The sequence below is a fragment of the Phoca vitulina genome, unplaced genomic scaffold (genome assembly GCF_004348235.1).
Source record: "Phoca vitulina isolate PV1807 unplaced genomic scaffold, GSC_HSeal_1.0 scaffold4, whole genome shotgun sequence".
Classification (NCBI taxonomy): domain Eukaryota; kingdom Metazoa; phylum Chordata; class Mammalia; order Carnivora; family Phocidae; genus Phoca; species Phoca vitulina.
The window spans coordinates 16,099,487-16,118,234 of record NW_022589707.1 but is presented as its reverse complement, the minus strand read 5'-3'; the positions used below and the strand labels follow the sequence as shown (position 1 = coordinate 16,118,234).

Sequence of the window (18,748 nt, the reverse complement as noted above, 5' to 3'; positions counted from 1 at the left end):
TTTGTATAAGTTTCAGCTGATTCTCCTCTTTATGGGTCATATTTTCCTGTTTCTTTGTGTGTCTTTTAAATTTGTTTGGATTCTAAGCATTGTGAATTTTACCTTGTGGGTACTGGATCTTTTTCTTTTTCTTTGTTTTCTATCACACCTAAGTTATCATTACACTTTGACCCTTCTTGGTCTCCCATTTAGGATTTGTTAGGTTGGGCCAGAGCAGTTTTCCATCTAAGGTAATTTTTCCCCACACCCTTCTGAATACTCTACCCAGTGCTCTGTAAATTGGGGACTTTTCCATTCTGATTGGTATTCCTGAATGCCATTCAAGAATAAGCATTATTCCTGTTTTATTTGAGTGACAGTGGTCCCTTACATGCAATCACTGGTCAGTATTCTGCTGAATACTTGAGGGGCACCCACCACATATTTCCAGAAGGCTCTCTGTGCAGCCTTCTCTTCTCCAGCACTCTGTCCTGCAAACTGTATCTGCCTTGGTCTCCCCACCGACTCTCAGCTCCATCTCCTCAACTAAGATAGTCTGCTGGACTCTACTGGGTTCCTTCTCCCTGAGCTGTGCCCTGGAAATGGTCTCAAGGTAGTAAGCTGAGGCATTCATAGAACTCATTTCACTTGTTTCCTGTCTCTCAGGGATCACTGTCCTTTCATTCACTGCCTGAGCCGTGTCTTCAAAACCATTGTTTCATATATTTTGTCTGTTTTTGTTTGTTTGATTCAGGCAGGTAGGTGAATGTTGTACCTGTTACTCCTTATTGTCTGGAAATGGAAGTCCCCTATTTTCTTTATTTTTTATTTTTAAACATTTTTAATTAAAATTCAATTAACATATAATGTATTATTGATTTCAGAGGTACAGGACTGTGCGTCATCAGTCTTTTTTTTTTTTAATCAGTCTTATATAATACCCAGTGCTCATTATAACACATGCCCTCCTTAATGTCCATCACCCAGTTACCCCATCACTCCACCCCTCTCCCATCTAGCAACTCTCAGTTTGTTTCCTATGATTAAGAGTCTCTTATGGTTTGTCTCCTTCTCTGGTTTTGTCTTGTTTTATTTTTTCCTCTCTTCCCCTATGATCCTCTGCTTTGTTTCTCAAATTCCACGTATCAATGAGATCATATGATAATTGTCCTTTTCTGATTGGGAATTCCCCTATTTTCTATACTTTTTATGTACTTAAAATGTATTGTGATAAATACATAAACCAAACAAGTATATTTGTCAAAGGTAAAGTAGTGATTAGAATTTTCCAGACTTCAGTTAAACTTGACTTTTTTCTCCTCAAACATTTTGAGAGACTACAGTTTTATATTTTAGGTAGTTCCTTTTTCTTTTCTTTTCTTTTTTTTTTTTTAGATTTTTATTTATTTATTTATTTATTTGAGAGAGAGCATGAAAGAGAGAGAGCACACGAGCAGGGGGAGGGGCAGAGGGAGAGGGAGAAGCAGGGGTCGATCCCAGGACCCTGAGATCACGACCTGAGCTGAAGGCAGACGCTTAACCTACTGAGCCACCCAGGCATCCCATTCCTTTTGCTTTGATTCTAGTAGAGTTCAGTGATTATCTTTTTTAAATTTATTTTTTATTTTTATTTATTTTTATTTTTTTTTAGTAATCTCTACACCCGACATGGGGCTCGAACTCATGACCAGGAGATCAAGAGTTTCATACTCTTCCAAAGGAGCAAATGAGCTGGCCAGGCACCCCCAGTGATTATCTTTAAAACAAAGAGGTTTATTATGTTCTATTATTGTATGAATAGAGCAATACTTCTTTTACTACAGGGCCTGAGGCTTGAACTCAGTATCGCTATCTTGTTTCATATTAGCTTCCAAATAGCATCAGGTGGTCATTTTTTACTTTAAAACCAGTCTACTAATCTGGTCTGATTTGATCTTGTGACCTCAGGGAAGAACCCTCCCAGGAATAGAATAAAGAAACACATTACATCTGAGGCTTTAAAAAACAAAATGAAGATCCAAATATTAAAATCATTTTAATATCTTTAAACCCTGCTACAATGGAGTCATTTAAAAAAGAAAAGGAAGCACTGTCCTCTAGCCTAGTTAATGAATTATTTAATTTGAATACTATTTTATTATAAATAATTGATTTCCAAGATTTCCTGAAGTAGGAAGACTGTGTTCTAGTTGAATAGTTTAAGGGAAGTGATAAGGATGTGAATTCTGCTGTGTGGAAGTAATAAAGGAAACAAAGATATGGGGTTGGGCTTGATTTTTGAATAGAGAGTGATTCTGAAGTTAAGATGAGCGAGTTTGTCAGTCTTCTCAGAGAAGAAGTAAGGTCATCTGATGAGAGTGAGGAATAGGAGGGACAGAAAAAGCTTGGAGTAGCTGTTTGGGGGCCATCTTGAGTCAATGTGATTTTCGCCTTTCTGGGGATGGAAATGAGGAATTCTCTTGGAGGATTCTGGCTTGTTACTTTCACTCTTACTTTCTCTTTTCTATGTTCAGTATGTAATTGTTGATTAACTGAAAAGAAATGGGAATGAAATTTTTTTTTTAAGATTTATTTTTATTTATTTTTTTAAAAGATTTTATTTATTTATTTGACAGAGAGAGACACAGCGAGAGAGGGAACACAAGCAGGGGGAGTGGGAGAGGGAGAAGCAGGCTTCCCGCCGAGCAGGGAGCCCAATGCGGGACTTGATCCCAGGACCCTGGGATCATGACCTGAGTTAAAGGCAGACGCTTAACGACTGAGCCACCCAGGCGCCCTGGGAATGAAATTTTTTTTTAAGAATTTTTTTTCAAAGCAGGAAAGTGTATCGAGAAATGAAAAAACCTTAAAATCATTAGTTTCTGGAGCTTTATTTTTGGCCAACTGGAATAGTACAGTTTTTATTGTATCAATTTATAGCTCTAGGAAGGTGGACAAATTTCAGATTTTTTCTACAATATTTTTATAAAAGTGAAATTTAGTTAAGATTTGCCTTGGAGTATAAAAGATTAGAAGACATGATACAGAAGGGTCCAGGGCTGCTCAGGAGCTCGTGAGGATGGGATAGCCAACTCTAGGTGTTTACATGCATATGTATGTCTGTAAGTATGTATTTGTAGCCAGCATCAGCTGTTTAGAGCTGCAGTCTTCTCTTTCTCTCCCATCTGTTTCCTCCCTGATGTGTGTATTGTATATATTTATTTACAGCTAGCATCCACTACGTTCTTTTCTTTTTCTCCTATGTGTGGCCTCCATGAGTCATTCTTTCAAGAGCACCCAAATTTATTGAATTGACTTAAACTTCCAATTTTTTTTTTGGAGAATTGGGCAGAGATCAGTACATAGAGATTCCTAATGGAGAATCCATAAGGCGAGGAAGTGATGAGCTCTGTGTGTTCTGAGATGACCAGCTTTCCTACCCTGACCAGGAAGGAGTATTTTGCCAAAGTCTTTTCGTGGTGTCAGGGAACTGGAATTGAGGACTCTTAACTTCCAGCCTTGGCAAGTCTTAATGGAAAGGAAAAAAGATCACACAAAAAAGAACTTAGGTCCTTCGACTTAGTGCCAACTTCCCTTCAAAGAGAAATGTTCTTAACTTTGTAGAATCCATGTGATTAAAATTCTTCGTATCTTTCTACAATTGTGAGCAATAATTTCTCTCTTTAAACCAGGACATCCCAGCGCCTGGGTGGCTCAATCGGTTAAGCGACTGCTTTTGGCTCAGGTCATGATCCCAGGCTCCTGGGATCAAGTCCCGAGTCGGGCTCCCTGTTCAGCGGAGAGTCTGCTTCTCCCTCAACCACTCACCCCTGCTCGTGATCTCTCTCTCTCTCGGATAAATAAATAAAATCTTAAAAAAAAAAAAACCAGGGCATCCCCCCAATAAATTTTAGGCATATCAAACCAACTAGTTTTAAAGATTTTTTTTTTTAAGATTTTATTTATGTATTTATTTGACAGAGAGACACAGTGAGAGAGGGAACACAAGCAGGGGGAGTGGGAGAGGGAGAAGCAGACTCCCCACGGAACAAGGAGCCTCATGTGGGACTTGATCCCAGGACTCTGGGATCATGACCTCAGCCAAAGGCAGATGCTTAACTGACTGAGCCACCCAAGCATCCCTCAAACCAACTAGTTTTAGAGCAAATACCCTTTGTGGGGTGAAAATGAAAGAATTGAGTCTCTGTAATGTAAAATGGAGTAGTAATGTGAGGTGATGTAGTGACAGACATAATTAGATGGAGTTGTGTGTGTTCTAGAGCAGTAGCTCTCAAACTTCTTGGTCTCAGGACTCTTTTACATTCTTAACAATTTGAGGATCCCAAAGAGTTTTTGTGTATGTGGGTTATAGCTATCAATATTTACTGTATTAGGAATTAAAATGGAGAACTTAAATTTATTTATAACAACAATAATAAACATGTTACTATTTCTTTGAAAGTGAGAAATTTTAAAAATATTTATGTATTTTATTTGAAAATAATAAGCCCATTACATGTCAATATAAATAACCATATGAAAAATAACTATATTTTTTTCAAAACTAAACATTTCATGGGAAGAACGGCATTGTTTTGTATTTTTGCAAATCTCTCTGATATCTGGCTTTATTAAAAACAGCTTGAATTTCATATCTGCTTTTGCATTCAGTCTGGTGCATTGCCACACATCATGTATCTTGTGGAAAACTCTACTGTACACTTACGAGATAATGAGAGTAAAAAACACGAATATCATCTTAGTATTATCACAAAAATACTTGTGATCTCAAGCACCCCCTGAAAGTGTCTCATTATATTCAGGGGTTTTTGAAACACTGTTCCCTAACTATTTATGTGTGGGGGAAAAAGAAACACAAGAGTTTTCTCCATTGAGGGGCACTTGGGTGGCTCAGTCAGTTAAGTGGCTGCCTTTGGCTCAGGTCATGATCTCAGGGTCCTGGGATTTGAGCCCTGCACCAGGCTTCTTGTTCAGCGGGGAGTCTGCTCTCCACACCTGCCCCCCCCCCCCCCCCCCCACCCCGCTCGTGCCCTCTCTCTCCTCTCTCAAATAAATAAATATAGTTGTTTAAAAAAAAGTTTTCTCCATTGAATAAAACAAAATTTTCCATGTGTTTAATCAGTACTGACTGTTTAACCTATTCATTAAGCAGTATAACATTCAGACTCCAGAACTGAAGTGGGTGTTACAGTCGAAACCTCCAAGCACTGAACTGGGAGTCAATCCCAGTTCATGTGCTTTTTAAAAGTAGTTGTTTAGTGTTTTTGCAGGTTATTGTTAACCAGTGGGAGAAGAAAATTGAGCCAGATCCATGGGGAAGAACTAAAGAATTTTAGAGATTAAAAATGACCTTTAAAGATAATCTAGTCATAAAATTTTAGACTTTCAGATTCGAAAAGTGCCTGAGAGTTCATCTAATCCAATCCTTAAGCTTTTGAATAATTACAACTAGTACTTGTGATGTACAGGCTAAGTACTTTATATACAGTCCCTCTCTTTCTCACCATTTTGATCTTTACTGTTTCTTTTTAAAGTTTTTGTAATAGAAAATGTCAAACATATACCCCATTACCTACCTTCAGCAATTGTTAATAATGGTCAAATGTTTCATGTATACCTCTACCCACTCTACCCACTCCCCTGAATTACTGGATGCAAGTTCTAGACATTTTATAGTTTTACCTATATACATTTTTATTTATATCTCTAAAAGATAAGGGTTTTAAATAAATAACCACAGTTCCGTTATCACACTAAAAACATTAACAATAATTCTTTAATAGTATCAAAACCGCATGGTTTGCATTTCTGATTGTGTCATTCATATATATATATATATATATATATTTTTTTTTTTTTTTTCAGTGTGTTTGGGATACAAGTAAATTTTGTTCAGTGCAGTTGGTTGATTTGTCACTTAAAACTCTTCTGTCTCTTTTTCTTTCTCTTCTCTAATTTTTTGTTACAGAAACTGGGTCATTTGTCTTGTCAAGTTTCCTTGAGTCTGATTTTTGCTGATTGTATCTCTATGATGTCTTTTAATGTGTTCCTTTGTCCTCTGCATTTCCTGTAAATTGGTACTTAGATTTAGAAGTTTGCTCACACTTCTTCAGAGTGGTGATACTTTCATCAGCAAGTGTATAATATAATGTCTTTCTTTTTGTGATGTCAGTAGCTATTGATGATTTTTACTTAGGTCCATTAAATCATTAAGAGCTGCAAAATGATGATATTCCGACCTATCATTATTTTTATACTTATATATAAAAAAAAAAAACTTCCCCTTATCTAGTATTTAATTACCCTGTAGTTCATTTGGGAAAGTCAGGATGAATGCTCAGTTCTTCCCTTTTATTTATCAATTTTCAAAATAATGAATTGGATCACAGCATTATCCAATGGTGACTGATTGGGGTCTCTTTTGTTTTGTTTTTGGTATCATTATGAACTCCTAGATTTTAAATATATATATTATTATATATATAAAATATATTTAATGTATTTATAAGTTTATATATTTTATAAATTTTATTTATTAATAAATTTTATAAATTTACTTATATATTTTTATAAATATATAAAGATATATATTAAATATATATTAATTTTTTTAAGTAAACTCTATTCCACACATGGGGCTTGAATTCACAGTCCCGAGATCAAGAGTCCACATGCTCTACCAACTGAGCCAGCCAGGCATCCCTAATATTCTTTAATATATTTCAGTCCATTGCTGCTACCACACATTATTCCTCTTCTGGTGATTTTACATATTTGTTTCTTCTAAAAGACTAAGATTGAAGATGAGGGCATGTCTTAGTCATCTTTGTGTCCCTGATGTCTAGTGCATGACTTTCAATAAATATTTGTCAAATGAATGAATGTTCTGAGCAGCATTTAAAAATATGAGTTCATTTTAGCGGCATGACAGAGGAACAATGTTCAAGTATGACATCCTTGCTTGATCTGAAAAAAGATGATATAACAGTGAAAAATATTTTGGGCGACTGTGAAAGAAAAAGGTGTTTTTAAAAAGTGAATGTTATTTAATTGCTACTTGTTAGCAGATATGGAGTGGTTTAATCTATTGTTTCCAGTGAATTTTTTCATTGTATTTTTGTTCAAAGGAATAAATAAGAATCTTTGTTTTTCCTTCTCTAGCTATAAGTAACAATTAACTGACCAACCCACCCAGGCGTTTCTTCTGTAAGTAACATTTAAAAGCATCCTCTCTCCTCCCCATTCTTTTTTCCCTTAATATAAATGGCAAAGAACATTCACATCATCACAAACATATTCCCCACGAGTTTATCCATTTGTTTTACAACCTCCCCAAATTACAAGAAAGTAAAGCATAACTAACTTTTAAGTACTCACAATATTCTATTCATATCATTTATTCTCACCACAACCTTATTATGTAGGTAAGATTATTATCATCCTCCCCATTTTATAGGTGAAGTAATTGAGACACAGACATTAAGTAACTTGCCAGGTCACACAACTAGTGAATGTTAGAGCCAGGATTCAAATTATGCATTCTTTGTCCAGAGCCTTTGCTGTTAAATTGCCTTTAGTGACTTTACCACAGACTCTTTTGCAGGATGGAATGGTGTTCATAAAAGGATTTTATGGTCATATAATAAAATTACTCATTTAGTGTCACAAAATCTGTCATTTTATAACAATAAGTAATTATGGCTAAGCCAGTATTTTTTTTTTTTTAGATGAAACTTTATTCCCAGAAACATGAATTCTATTTTTTTCCCTAGGTCATCATTTTGTAGGTTATATTAAGGCAAATAAATATGAACTGTTAAAGAATAAGTTCTTATTATCCTCTGTGAAAAAATTAGAATTCACAGAGGGCGCCTGGGTGGCTCAGTTGGTTAAGCGACTGCCTTCGGCTCAGGTCATGATCCTGGAGTCCCTGGATCAAGTCCCGCATCGGGCTCCCTGCTCGGCAGGGAGTCTGCTTCTCCCTTTGACCCTCCCCCCTCTCGTGTGCTCTTTCTCTCATTCTCTCTCAAATAAATAAATAAAATCATTAAAAAAAAAATTAAAAAAAAAATTAGAATTCACAGAATTTTCAAATCTTAAACATTTTTAGGAACAGTGCTTGTAAAATAATTTGTTAGCCATCACTTTCCCTGTGATTAGGTGATTATAACTTGTTTTGTGTGGGTACTAAGCATTCATAGCATTCTCATACATGATCCCCGAAGAGGCACTTGTTCTAGTTTCTTCACTCTCCTTGCTTCCTTCATTATCATGAATTTATGCATGATAAAGAGAAAATATCCCATAAGCACTATAATAATCTATAATTGTCACAGCTGAGGCTGTAGCATATATAATAGAATTTACTGGTTGTGCAAAATTTCCTGCTGACTGCTATATGTCACTCTTTCTCTCCCACTCAATAAGATTGAATGTAATATGAGAATGAAAGTGACATTAGTAGGGAAAACTTTGCATCTAATTTAGTTGCTTCATAAAAAGGTGCTTAAGTGTTTTTAGAAATAAGTGTATTTGGGACGCTGTTACAACTTGGCTTCTAGATTGAGAAACATTACTCTTAAAAGCATATTGCTTAGCCACTTTTCTTCAAATTGATGTAGCAAAGACATCTAGTAACATTCTTTTTTTCCCCCTATCTTTGAAACTTTAGTTTTGGGAAGCTCAGTTTTAATGGTTGAGGAAAAGGAATTTTTTAAAAAGGAAACCAAGAGGGCGCCTGGGTGGCTCAGTCGTTAAGCGTCTGCCTTCAGCTCAGGTCATGATCCCAGGGTCCTGGGATCGAGTCCCACATCAGGCTCCCTGCTCAGCAGGAAGCCTGCTTCTCCATCTCCCACTCCCCCTGCTTGTGTTCCTGCTCTCGCTCTCTCTCTCTCCGTCAAATAAATAAATAAAATCTTTAAAAAAAATAAAAAATAAAAAAAAAAATAAAAAGGAAACCAAGAAATAACAATGCTACATTTATTATAAGTAGTATTCTGCTGATTCCCCAAGACCAAGAGATAAAAAATATTCTTACAACACATGAAAGTTATATGCAAATGTATGTATGTCCCTTCAACTAATATCACTATCTGGATATGGCTTTGAAAATGTTCTAATAGAAGCCATGAATTGATTATAACCACAGAATAAAACTTACCTGAGGGAATCTAACACACAAAAATTTTTTCAAACAGAAAAACAATAAAAGCAGCAACAACAAATTAAATTCTTATAGGTCAGGGCTTAACATGTTGAAGTCATTCAAATATTTATAGCAATTGTCCCTTAACTATGGAAATGTAGTATAACCCCAGGAAAGAGGTGGCCTAGTATGAATTTATGTGTGGTATTGAGAATAAGGACTCAGATATGATTTGTTCTTTTATTTTTTATTGTTAAGTAGTCTCCACACCCAATGTGGTGCTCAAACTCACAACCCCAAGATCAAGAGTCACGTGTTCCACCGACTGAGCCAGCCAGGCACCCCAGATATGATTTGTTCTAAACTAAGAAATTCATTTTAGAGACTGTAAATTCACTTTTAGGAACTTATTTCATAGTCAATGTGATTATTCATTTATTTGTTATGAAAAGTGTTTTATCCCATTTGGCTTATTCAGTAGTAGTGGAGAAGGATTGTTTAGATTGATGTTCATAATATTTCTCTTTGTATGGATCTAACCAGTTATTCTGTAGGACAAATAACATTAATTCAGCTCTTCTTTATTCTGACTGGTATAATCTAGCTGGCATTCCAATATATGTTTAGTTGGTAGGATAATTAATTACTTCGTGTGCCCATGATAAATGTTATTTATTTGGATACATTTGCCTTTTCCTATTTTTTTCATAATTGGTTTGACTGCATTTCTAAAATCTGCTCATTAGAGTGACAGCCAAAAAAGCCCCACATGTCTGAGGGAAGTGCCAGGAAAGTGTTAACACTCCAATTTCCCTAATCCTCATCCCTCAGTTTTAGGAGTCACTGAAATCAGATGAGTTAGACTCTCAAGAGGCTGGTAATCTGTTTAGGACTATTCTAGCGGAGGGAATTAACATTTGAGTATCTTTTATGTATCAAGGGCTTAACAGTGTGTTAACTCATTTAATTCTTAGAATTCTGTGAGGTAGATGGTACACCAATTTTACAGGTAAGATATTGAGACTAGTTATCAATTTACCCTAAGTCGTACACACCTTAAGTAGAAAAACTGTCATTTGAACCCATCTTAGTCTCCAAATACCTCTTTCTACTATACCATACATACATCTATGTCCACTACACCACTATATCATCTGAACATGCTGTCTTCTGTTAGTAAATATTTCAATGAATTGGGGCAGATAATGGGATTAGTAGACATACCAAGGAGAATGCAAAGATATATGATGTGTAGGAAATCACAAGACCGTAAGATAACATAGACTTTTAGATCTACCACCTAACATGTGCATCTTGGGCAAGTGATATATTGCCTTTCTTGCAGTTTCCCTGTGTGTAAAATAAGGATATCTGTTCTACCTTCCCAATGAGGTGTTGAGAGAGAGGGAGGGAGAGAGAGGAATGTGTGTGTGTGTGTAAGCTTCAAAAATCATGAAACTTGACAAATGTAAAGGATTCTGTATTATGATTATAGAGAGTCCTGTAGCTTGGTGGATTGGTATCATTCTTTTAACTAAGGAACAATTAGTTGATCTTGGCCATTGGAACTCAAAGAAGTAGCATCTGTCAATCACAGTCATTTCTTGGAAGGAAGAATTGAAAAATGCACAGCAGTTATTCTCCTTGACCTCTTTCTCTGAAAGGGAATTTGATTAGGCAAGCTGGTTTCATAATAGAGTAGAGCTTCTCTCTTCTCTCCAGGGAGTTGAAGCTGAGCAGCCAGACTTGTTCTGTGAAGCTAGAGCAATCCGGTTTTAAAGGATTTAACTAAATTTATTGTGATTAAGGTTTTATGAGGGATGTACATTGCAGAGCAGCAGCTTTAAAAATGTTACATATGAGTCAGTCTATATCCCTAGGTTGAGAACAGAAGACTACAACTTGTTTAAGCTAGGGGAATATTCCTCAGCAATTCTATAGCATCTTGAAGAGAAACTTAGATTCTGAAAGCAGAAAAAGAGGCAGTATGGGATCAGTTGTATGGACTGTAGAATTGAGTCCTCATCTAGACATTATTTGGTATTTCTTTAGACCTTTCTTAGTGGGCAGACTTGGGGGTTTTTTCATTACATAGAGAAAGAAAATTATAACACAGCTGTCAACACATAATAAACACATAATAAATATATGAATGTTTAATAAAAACAACTATAGAATCATGCCAATTATATCTTTAAGATGAAGGCAGTGAATGGCCAGAGAAATGAGTTTCTGTAATTACAGGCATCCCTGGAGGGTTACCACATGCCCTGGTAGAACTCAGATTGTCTCTAACTAGGAATATCTTGCTCTCTCATTTTTCCCAACAGTTGCTGGCCCTGCTGGGGGTTTGTATATATGCAGAGTTAGAGCCACTGGTTGAAGTAATTAGGCCAAAGTCAAGACAAAAATAGATCAGTCATTTTTTTCTAAAAAAGACTTTCTACATTCCTACTGTTGCCTTTATTTGTTAAATTGATTTTGGAAAAATATATAGCTGATTTAAGACCCTGGAATCTTAGTACCTCAGGCCAGTCTCTTGGTTCTGCTGCTTCAGTCTTGCCTCTTCCAGTATGTGTTATTTAAAGAATCTGATTGGAGACCTGGAAATGTGGTTATAAGAGTCTTGTTTTGGGGGAATCATTTAGTATTACTCAAAACAGTTACTTGTTGAAAGTAAGAAGTCAAGGAAATAATAGGAAGAGGAGAGGAGAGGCTGCATATAGGGAGCCAATGAGGAACCGCTGTATAGGAACCGTCAACTATGGACTTCCTTTCCAATTAAGTACTTTCTCAAAAGATTAGAAACATCTAGGGAAGAAAGATAAAATTATTTTTGGTGCCATGTTGGCTTTCACTAGATTTAAATATTTTGGCTTTCTAGGGAGACATGCACTTGATAGAGAGTAAATGTCTGGGGTTTATTAAAATGGAAAGATTGGGATGCTTATACCTACATTTTACATGATCTGAAAGGTGAAATAAAAATTTCAGGACCTTCTGATAATAGGTGGTTTAGAATAATACTTAAAAGAAATGGTTTCTGAAAATAGCCTTATAAAGACAAATGTGTATTTTTTTTTTTTTAAAGATTTTATTTATTTATTTGACAGAGAGAGACACAGCGAGAGAGGGAACACAAGCAGGGGGAGTGGCAGAGGGAGAAGCAGGCTCCCCGCGGAGCAGGGAGCCCGACGCGGGGCTGGATCCCAGGACCCTGGGATCATGACCTGAGCCGAAGGCAGACGCTTAACGACTGAGCCACCCAGGCACCCCCAAATGTGTATTTTCATATTAAATTAAACTTGCTAAGTTAGAGTCTTTACTCTTGCCTGGTGAGTTAGAGTTTTTAGAGGCTTTAGTTTGTTTTTCTTTCTAAGATTTAGTGTAAGATATGGCAACCTTGCTGAAGTAGGTAGCCAACTTATCAAACTGTATGTGTATTGTATGCCTAGCACAATGTATGGCTGTAAGTAGGATCGTTGGGGATATGACAGGAAAGGATTGTAGAGAGGTGTCTGTTTCAAATAGAGGGAGCTTCTAGAAGACATCACTGTTCATTTATTCCATCTAGAAATTCTTTGTACTAAATATATCCTCTGGGTAGTGATAGTGGCAGAAGTTGCCTGTGAGTCCTTTGCACTTAGTATGCTTTATTTTGAAAATGAGTTCATCTGGGGCGCCTGAGTAGCTCAGTCGGTTAAGTGTCCAACTCTTGGTTTTGGCTCAGGTCATGATCTCAGGGTTGTGGGATTGAGCCCCATGTTGGTCTCTGAGCTCAGTGCAGAGTCTGCTTCAGATTCTTTCTCTCTCTCCCTCTGCACCTCCCTGCCCACGCTCTCTCTCTCTCAAATGAGTAAATAAAATCTTTAAAAAAAAAATAAGTTTTCATCTAAAACCTGGCAGAGTTGTATATACTACTGAAATTAGAGGTGCTGAAAAAGTGTAGGACAGAGCAACCCCAAAGAGAAACTCCTGTGAGGAGCTTTGAAAAGCTAGTGAATGCTGGGCACTGAGTGCTTGGGTGGCAGAAGCATCAGGAGCTGAGATAGGAAGTTTACAGTGCCTTTCCCTGAGGCCTAATAGAAATAGCCTTCTTTGTCCTGCGTGCTGCTAGAAATTGTCTTGTAGCTCTAGACTAGTGGCCCAGAAATTACAACCACCATTCTGTTTCTACCATTTGCAGTACATAAAAGATACTTTTTCTTGTTTATAAAATGAGAAAAATCTTTGAGAAGGATTTTTTTTGTGAGTGAAGGTAAATAGTATTTGTTAAGGTGATTTGGAGCTCTCAGCAAAACCATTACCTGCTGAATAGCTACTCCCAGTTTATATAATCAAGTAGCTAGGGAATAGTAGAGAAGAAGCCCTGAGGTTTAATTTGAGAGGAAAGATACTAACCTAATTGAGATTAAATGATCAGAAAATATTCCTGTTCTATTGGCAAGAGAAGAGAAATCTTGATTTATTCTAGTCAATAAAGTAGGTTCATACTGTATAGGGAATGGAGTATCCAATGACCAGCTTTTCTATTTTCTGATCCCTTAGTGAAACCTCATTTAGGAAATAGGAGGTAGCCTGGTTATTACTGTTGAACTAGGGGGAAAAATCACTTTGTCTTATCCAAGTTAACTAAATATTTCAAGGTAAAGACATGATAGTTTAAATTTCCATTGCAACTCAAATTTTGCTACTCTAGTTTTGGTTAGAAACTGTCTCCACCTACTGGCCACAATTCACCTGACATTTCATGAAGACACTTGATTTTTGTTTTTTCCTGAAACATGGAAATATGATAGCTATGGAAGGTACCTAGGTAGGGTTGCAGTGACTAAATGCTCTACCTTTAGGTAGACTTTCCTAAAACTCCTAAATGAGTTTGGAGAATTGTTACTAAAGGTTGCTTGGGGGATAATTGAAGAGAAGGACCAAATTAAAGAGATGAACTCTTCTAAGTGGCATATTTGCAATAGTGTGTTTGATATCTGCCACTTTGCCAATTTAATTAAGACTAATTTACCTGTAAAACTGTTTAAGCTTTGTTAATTCTAATTGACTATGGTCATCATTTTCCAAGTTGCTGTTGGTTCAAACTCTTGTGCCCATTCGGGAATAATTGTCAATGTCATCACTGAATTACACTATAAAATAAGACTTTTTTGGGGTCAGGGGTCAGACTTTTTTTGGTAAAATGTCAAAGAGTAACTATTTAAGGCTTTGCAGGCCACACAGTCTTGTAACTACTTAGCTCTGCTGTTGTAGCAAAAAAAGTAGCCATAGACAATACATAAATAAATGAGTGTTTGGGGTTTTTTTTTTTTTTTCTACTAATAAACATTATTTATGGAACTGAAATTTGAATTTTCTATAATTTCTATGTGCCATTATAAATATATATATAATATGTGTATATTATATATTTTTAAGTAGGCTCCCTGTCCAGCATGGAGCCCGACGCGGGGCTTGAACTCATGACCTTGAGATCAAGACCTGAGCCAGATCAAGAGTCGGACACTTAACCGACTGAGCCACCCAGGTGTTCCCATGTGCCATGATATATTAAGTCTTTTTAAAAACCGTTTTGTTTTTTTTTAAGATTTTATTTATTTGTTTGACAGAGAGAGAGCACAAGCAGAGGGAGTGGCAGAGGGAGAGGGAGAAACAGGTTCCCCACTGAGCAGGGAACCTGATGCTTTAAATATTTATTTATTTATTTATTTATTTATTTATTTATTTAGGAGAGAGGGAGCACGAGCAGGAGGGGCAGAAGGAGAGGGAGAGAGAATCTCAAGCAGACTCCATGCTGAGTGTGGAGCTGGTCCTGGGGCTCAATCTCATGACCATGAGATCACAACCTGAGCCGAAACCAAGAGTCATACATTAAACCAACTGTGCCGTCCAGGCACCCCTTAAAAAACCTTTTTAAAATGTAGAAACCGGGGCATCTGGGTGGCTCAGTCGGTTAAGCATCTGCCTTTGGCTCAGGTCATGATCCCAGGGTGCTGGGATCAAGCCCCAGGTCGGGGCGGGGGGGGGCGTCCCTTATCAGCAGGGAGTCTCCTTCTCCCTCTCCCTCTGCTCCTCCCCCCTGCCTCCCTCTCTCTCTTTGTCTCTCTCAAATAAATAAATAAAACCTTAAAAAAAAATAAAATGTAGAAACCATTCTTAGTTTGTGAGCTCTACCAAAATAGGCAATGTGCCAAATTGGTCTGCGGGCTATAGTTTGCTGACTGTGCTTTATATTCAGAAACATTAAAAAATCCACTGTTGAGTTCTCATATCCCATGGAGGTGATAGTCTAGAAGAGAATTTCCCAACTTGTAGGGGTCATTTCAGGCTTTTATGACTTGTCAGGAGAGTGTTGGACCTGTTCGCCATTGTCACCAACCACATAGTGTAGAAGTACACAACTTTGTTTATATAGAACATGATTCTTTATCCACACATATGAATCTGATCTCTTCTGGTTTTGTTGTATTTCTACAGTTTAGATCATTTAAATCCAAAACATTGGAATGACTTTTCTAAAGGATGTTTTAGCACATAATTGCATATACAGGAGAAGAGTCTTTGTGTGAGTTTAAAAGCCAGAAACATTCAGATTAATGGAATTATTCTAAAGTTATTTCAAAAAATAAACCATTACTATAATAATTTTATTGTAGTGAGGGGCATGTGGTGTATGGGTTGCACGATATGGGCAGGCTGGTGTCGATCATTACAGACAGTTTCAGTGATGTTCTATTGTCATGTAATGGTTCTCAGTCTGTTACATTTTGGGAGATAAGTATTTTAAAGCATTGAGTTACAAATACTAATTGTTAAAAATGGCTGATCATTTCAGTTAGTCACCTGTAAATACCTCCAACCCTTTTGGCTCTTGTCTTCTACCAGTTCCCAAATTCCTGGATTACTCCTATAGTCTGCCTTCTCTCTTTCTGTCTGCCTATGTGACTGAGTGCTATGAAGTTATAGAATTGCTGCCTCTCTAAATTCATGTCTCTAAACTTTAACCTCACTTTTTGCTAACAGGCAAGAGTTAACCGATTAGGATAGTATAAAGAGGTCAAGTTTCCAGAAGTATAGTTGAGGTCAAAGATAGCAGAAGGGAAGATGGAGTAAATATAACGGAAAAAAAAACACAGTGAGAGACTTATAAAAAGATGAGCAGTTGTCATCAGAGTTAAGATATCATAGTTCATTGATTTTAGGAGTTGTTGGGTTTTTTCCATTTTGACATCTCTGAAGTTGAGATGTCAGTTTAATTGGTAACATTTTTTCTAATTGGTATGTGAAATAATGGTGAGTCTTCCAACTTAGTCTAAGATGACATCTTAGATTTGATGAAATACAGTATTTAAATTGTAGATTCCAGAAGTATAGCAGTTACAGGTACTGACAAGGTTACTAGGGTATGGCCATTGGAGAAGGTATAAAAGGAATTTAGGTCAAGCATCTGATTAGATATTTGCTGAAGAACTTTGAAGATGGAGTCACAAGCTAGTTGTGAGAATTTTTAGCCAATGAGATGCCTGGAGGTAACTAACAGGTGACAGCACAAAGAGAGGTAGATAAGAACAGCTTTACATTTAGGCCATTCTTCCTATTCATCCTACCTTCAGGTTTCAAATGCCAGTTTCTCAAGAGATCTTCCATTGTCTCCCCTTCCCTCAATACTAAATTAAGTTCTCCTCTTATACTGTCTACTGTCATAATACCCTGTACTTTTTCTTTTTCTTTTTTTTTTTTAAGATTTTATTTATTTATTTGACAGAGAGAGACACAGCGAGAGAGGGAACATAAGCAGGGGGAGTGGGAGAGGGAGAAGCAGGCTTCCCGCCCAGCAGGGAGCCCGATGCGGGGCTCGATCCCAGGACCCTGGGATCATGACCTGAGCTGAAAGCAGACGCTTAACGACTGAGCCACCCAGGCGCCCCCCCTATACTTTTTCTTTTATGATTCTTTATTATTTCTTTTTTTTTTTTTTAAGATTTTATTTATTTGACAGGGAGAAACACAGCGAGAGAGGTAACACAAGCCGGGGGAGTGGGAGAGGGAGAAGCAGGCTTCCCGCTGAGCAGGGAGCCTGATGTGGGGCTTGATCCCAGGACCCTGGGATCATGACCTGAGCCGAAGGCAGACGCTTAACGACTGAGCCACCCAGGTGCCCCCCTGTACTTTTTCATTTATGATTCTTTATTATTTCTAATTATAGATTTTATTGTGGGATTATGTTGTGCCTCTTTTCCACTTGACTGTAAACTCATTGACTGTAATTATTTTTTTTAAGTTTTTTTTTTTTTAGTAATCTCAGCACCCAATGTGGGGCTCGAACTCATGACTCCGAGATCAAGAGTCGCATGCTCTTCTGACTGAGCCAGCCAGGTGCCCCTCATTGACTGTAGTTATTATGTATAGTGCTAGCACATTCTAGGTACTGATTTGTATTTGCTGAATAAGTGAAATAGAGACAATGAAGCTGCTTGTGACTAAGTGTATACTCTGCAATAGTGTTCTAGAAGCCACATTGACAGTATTGAGAACATTTTACTAAATTTGACTCTTTTTGGTAGTTTATTTGTTGTATTTTTAAGCTTTATTTGTTTTCTCTGAAACTTAGGTTCCTCATTTGTTAGATTAAGATACTAGTATCTGCCTGAAAGGGTTATGGTAATCATTAAATGAGGTAAAATATGGAAAGCACAAAATACAGCATCTTCCACATAGTCGATGCTCAGTAACTGACAGGCTGAAAATAGCCATCTTGATTTTTTTCCTTCTGAAAATTTTCAAATTTAAATCTCTTACATCTCACCTGGCCTATTGTAGCTGACACCTGACTGATTTCCTTCCTTCCTTCCTTCCTTCCTTCCTTCCTTCCTTCCTTCCTCCCTCCCTCCCTCCCTGCCTTCCTCCCTCCCCTTCCCTTCTTTCCTTCCCTCCCTCCCTCCCTCCCTCCCTCCCATCTGTCTTTCCTAATGTCTTTCTGTCTTAGATTTTAAGTAATCTCTATCCCCAACATGGGGCTCAAACTTACAACCCCGAGATCAGGAGTTGCATGCTCTACCAACTGGGCCAGCCAGGCGCCCCACCTGACTGATTTTCTTGCCTCTGTCCTCCCCTCCTTCCATTTTCTTTTCTCCACTAATATTGAGTGATTTTTCTAACACACTGGTCATATATCCTTTTTTTTTTTTTTTTTTTTTAAGAGATTTTATTTATTTGAGAGAGATAGCAGGGCAGGGAGGAGCAGAGGGAGAGGGGGCAAGCAGACTCTGCACTAAGTGCCGAGTGCAACGCAGGGCTTGATCCCACGACCCCGAGATCATGACCTGAGCTGAAATCAAGAATCAGATGCTCAACTGACTGAGCTACCCAGTTGCCCTGTATCTTTCTTTTTTATATTTCTTTGACCTTTGCTCCTTGCTTTTATGATTAGGTTTAAACTTCTTAATTTGGGATTCAAGGTACTTCAGGGTATAGTACTTTGATTCTTTTCTAATTCCCTATTTTTATTTCCTGCCACTTCTCCCTTACGTGCCCTTTATGTTCCAGCAACATCATGCCACTTGTTTCCCAAGCATTCCACACTATTCAACATTCTTTGCCCTTGTTCCAGAATTT

The 18,748-nt window shown here is 37.3% G+C and overlaps 1 protein-coding gene across 8 annotated transcripts in view; it reads left to right on the top strand.

The window, feature by feature from the left end:
- Positions 1-18,748, top strand: part of AHCYL2 (adenosylhomocysteinase like 2) — a 162,426-nt gene that overhangs the window by 41,259 nt on the left and 102,419 nt on the right. The window lies entirely within an intron of this gene.